This window comes from Aphelocoma coerulescens, chromosome 1, assembly GCF_041296385.1.
Source record: "Aphelocoma coerulescens isolate FSJ_1873_10779 chromosome 1, UR_Acoe_1.0, whole genome shotgun sequence".
Classification (NCBI taxonomy): domain Eukaryota; kingdom Metazoa; phylum Chordata; class Aves; order Passeriformes; family Corvidae; genus Aphelocoma; species Aphelocoma coerulescens.
Genome location: NC_091013.1, coordinates 37,065,053 through 37,069,623, shown reverse-complemented (window position 1 = coordinate 37,069,623; position 4,571 = coordinate 37,065,053). Strand labels below are relative to the sequence as shown.

The following is a 4,571-nucleotide window of genomic DNA, read 5'->3' as shown; positions in this document are numbered from 1 at the left end:
AGATCCTAAATTAAAATAAAGGGTGAGCTCATTTTTCCAAAACCACTCTCTAAAAACCATGTATAGCTTAATCTCCACAGTAGAAAAAAATCAGCAAAACCAACATTTCTTCAGGGTTTTTTTAAACATTAAAAGTCTTTAACTCACTTTAACTCTCAAAAGTTAAGGTGGCTATAGCTTCCTAAATTTACTGCAGAAACTAAGCTTCAGCTAGCAATAGATGCTGCAGAAGCTGTTTTACCCTCTTTGAAATTCTCTGATGGTTTTCCCTCTTGCACCTTTGCCATAATTCTAAAATGAAACTTACCCCACCCCTGCTAGAGCAGGTGCTAGGACTAACCTTATTAGATTCCTCACAACTGCTAGAGAGGTATTGCAAGGAAACCTGTAAACCATTTTACAACCAGGGAAGAAAAACTCCGATACATTTGTTCCTGACAAATCTTAAAATGATGTTTTATTTTTTTTGTGAACTTTTGGTTGTTGCAAATGATGCCTTACACAAATGTGACCAGTCAATGTGAGTGGATAGTGTTAGTTGAGGAAACATTTTCAACAACTTTTTCCAGTACATTTGGATTTTGCATTTTTTGAGTTCTCCTAATTTTATAGACAACAGTAACACCTCCTGTAACACCTCCTACTGTGACATAGAATAAATAAATTTTAATAACAACTTTGAGAATGTAAAGCAGAGAACTAAGAATTGCTACCTTCAAAGTACTGCTAGCACACTCTGCTATCTTCAATGAGTAGAAAATACAAACTTATTCACTTTGCAATCTTGAAAATTCTGAATCAAGAAATTTTGAATAAAAGTCTTGAGTTCCCCAAGAATCAAAAATTTTCTTAGCTATTTGGTGAGGAAGATTATGCATGCTGTGTTATGTTGATGCTGGCCAACAGTCCCCTTTTCCAATTTTCTCCATAGATCTCCCATAGTTTATGACAATAATTGAAAACTGGAAGAAAAATTCAAGCTCCTCTTTTGCTTTTCCTGTGATGCACCCATATTTGCAGGTACTTGGTAGGTAGAGGGTTATCACATTGGACACTTGGAAAGCCTGCCGTCAATCTTCATCTATTGACATTTCTACATGTTCAGTGTCTTAATTTAAAAAAAAAAAAAGTTGCTATTTCCAAAGAGTGATAGCAAATTAGGCCTTTAAACAATCATTGCTTTCTTCCCCAAGTACCATGACCTATCCACAAAGTTTGAGATTTCTTTGTTCTAGAAATACCAAAGCCCACAAACTACACAGCTTGATATTTATTTTGGCAACTTTCAGTAAAACATCGGTGTAACCACCCTTTGGCTGACAGGCAGAATGTCATTATACCAGTGTCTTTTGATGCTTTAACCATCTTCAAACATTCTCAGTTACAGTGTGTAGACCTCTTAGCTGGAATTAATCCACTTTCCTTTGTAAATTACATTGCTACTTCCTCCACTGTAAATTTATCCTGGCTCCTTTAATCAGCAGAGTAATTCTACAATGCAGAGTCATAGGTTCCTTAATGTAAGAGCCATTGCACTTTGTTCTGAAGAACAAAAAAGCATAAGAAAAGGTATAGCATGCTCACAGCTCTGTGTTTACATATGAAAAGCAAAGGCAGCTGGCCAAATACACTTGCAAAATGTTTAATTTTAAGAACTCCAGTCCAAAAAATAATGCTGGTACGAGATGTGAAGAAACAAAGTGAGTTTCTAAAAGCATATGCATCACAATAATTGAAATTAAATCTAAACAAAAGTGCAACCCAGAAACGGTCACTGGAATGCTGGAAATGTGAGATATAATGAGAAATACTGAAATTTATTTGCAGTACTAAACTGGAAGTGCAGAAAACTGGAAGCCCATCTTCTACCATATTTTAAGTCAATGTACTTTAGTTAGAGAACGATTTATCTTGAAATCATTAATTACTCCATAGATTACATATTTATTACCTTAACCCTTCTACTGTGCAAGTCTGTTGAGCAATCTTCTTTGAGCTATGCACTTATTTTCTTCTCAACAATTATTTTATAGGCAAGGAAAAGCTGAGGGAGTTGTTATTTCCATAGTCTGATGAAAATGAAGAAAAGAAAAATATATCTTTGTTTAAACTTATAAGAAGCTTGAATATCAAAAGGGTACTCATACAAGGAAAAGAACTATTTTTATAGATGAGATCAGAGAAAACTGGCTGTGGAGTTTTTTTGCTTTAGTGTGAGCCAAAGTAAACACAGAACAAAGCATACCCACTCCTGGAAAATGTTGTAAAATGTATATTTAGTGGCTCAGAGATTCAAACACATTTCAGTAATTAATATATGCAAAGTTACCTGAAACCTTAAGTTTTCCTTTATATCCTCAGGCACTTAACCAAATGATCTTTAGTCTAGTGGCTAATGGGTGGTATGTAACTAATGAGTGGTATGTAACTTAAAACCGTATTTACTTATTTCACTTTAATGATAGGGTGGAGAAATTTTTCACTGAAATTGGAAAAGATCTAGATATTTAAAGTATTATTCATAAGTGCTGGAGTGAGTTTGATTCCCAGGGCTCTTTGCCTATCAGTGTTAGGCTTTGATTACCCTAGGGAAAAAGGTTCTCATATCTATAGACACTCATCCTTACATATCCTGGCACATGTGAATATTTTGTATGCCTGTTATAACAGTTCTCTGAACAATATTTACTATGCTAGTAAAACTTTTAGCTGAAACTGATGATTCGAAATGCTGATTTTAAAAAACTGAAATATTTCCTGGAAAGTCTTTGGGTTTCGGTTTGGTTTTAAATAAGCCACTAAAAATGTTCACATGTTTTCTACAAATGCTCTCCAATGAAATAACAATAGATCCCTTATGTTCTTCTTATTTAAGCTTATTTTTGCAGTCAAAGCTAGGTAAGTTATATTTAAATATAAAACTATGGTAAAATGAAAATGTATAATTTCAAAGTCTCCCAGTTTTGTTTTACACATAACGTATACATGTTTACAACATGGCAGAAATTGCTGATAACTTGAAAAATTTTGTTAAATAGAAAGAACCTGCTTGTTATCAGCTTTATCGTTAAGATTTTATGCCTATTCCAAGCACCTGTATAAGTTTGGGAAATTCCTGCTCCTCAGTTCTTCAGGGATCTTTGACACCTGCAGTTGTTACTCTTTTTTCAAGTACCCCTTGTGCAGTTATTTCCTGGAGGATGGAAGTTTTGGTGTGTTCCCACTCCCTACTGTTATTAGTGACCCATATATTAGAAAATTAGAAAAAATGCAGTTTTCTTTTGCAGTGAAGCAAAAATAGAATTAAAGGAAAGTCTTGACCTGTGAGGTTTCTACTTTCTTTAGATGCATCCCTTTCTGCTTAGCCAGACCAAATCACCTACCATGGTGACTCCTTCCATGTTTTTTCATTACACATTTTAAGTGATATATCTACCTTTTGCTTCCAAATTAGTGTGCTAATTAGAGTAGACTGAGCTTACTAAGGCAGCAAACTCACTCAGGTCTCATTAACTTTGCTAAGGACACTGGAAATTTAGGTTTCTTTTTATTCAGGCCTATTTATAGACATATCATTGGTTAAACATGAAGACATAGGAAACCTGCCCAAGTGTTTATTTACAAAACCAGTAGCAGCAGATGTGGCATTCAGAGTTGAAGGCCTAGAGAGGGGCTGAAGACACAGGAGAAGCCAAAGGGAATTAAATAATTTTTTTTTTTTTAATTAAAAAAAAAGAAAAAAAAAGAAAAAATATCTCTTACCCCAATAAATAAAGGCCTCTCCTAGCTTCCAGCTTGAGAGTGGAATTTCATCATCAGAACCTGTGCTGACAAGTCAGTAAGTGAGCTCATTGCATGGGTAATAGACTGACACAGTTTTCCTTCACATTGCATTTACTGAGCAGCTCTGGCAGCAGATCTAGAGGGAGATACTTACATTGCCCTCCCAGCTGGTGGCCATCTGCCTTAGTGACAACTGCCAGATGGAGGAAAAATGCATGAAATCAGGGATCAAACACTAAATAAAAGAAAATTACTTTGAAAGCAACTTTGTCATGTTATAAATAGACTGTTTTAAAATGTCTCACATGTTTTAATTAGAAGGGGAAAAGGGAGGTAATGAGGTAGATATAAACCTGTGAGAGAAAGATAGTGCAGCAATTTGCACACTGCCTTACTCTGCTCTGAATGTGGATGACACTAATTTAGAGATACATTTTGATGTTCTTACATCAAAAAGTACCCGTTAGATGAATGCAAGAATTACCAAATAAAGTTTCTTTCCCCTCATGGCTAACGTAGTGGGAGCCTCCCACAAGTGCATTCCAGTTCCTGAGAGTGCTTTTCTCAAGTGACTTGCTCTGACCCTCTGCGCTGATTAATCTCGTTCTAAAAGAAAAGTCAGAGCAGGGCTGGTGAGGACCAGTGTCACCAGACTGAAGCCTGCAACGATGAAGCAGCAGCTACAGACTGAAGAAGGAGGAACAAGGAAATTGATGGTTCCCTTTTGCCCCTGCACACAAGCTTAATTATGTAAAGGGTAAACAAACCCTCCTTAATTCACACAGGGA

At 35.7% G+C, this 4,571-nt stretch overlaps 1 long non-coding RNA gene across 1 annotated transcript; it reads right to left on the bottom strand.

Annotated features, from left to right (window-relative positions):
- Positions 1–1,131: 1,131 nt before the first annotated feature.
- On the bottom strand, positions 1,132–3,848 carry LOC138118398 (uncharacterized). Its single transcript, XR_011155112.1, has 3 exons — positions 3,763–3,848; positions 1,952–2,069; positions 1,132–1,542 (listed from the first exon to the last, which is right to left on the bottom strand). It is a non-coding gene; the product is annotated as an uncharacterized lncRNA (long non-coding RNA).
- Positions 3,849–4,571: the final 723 nt, after the last annotated feature.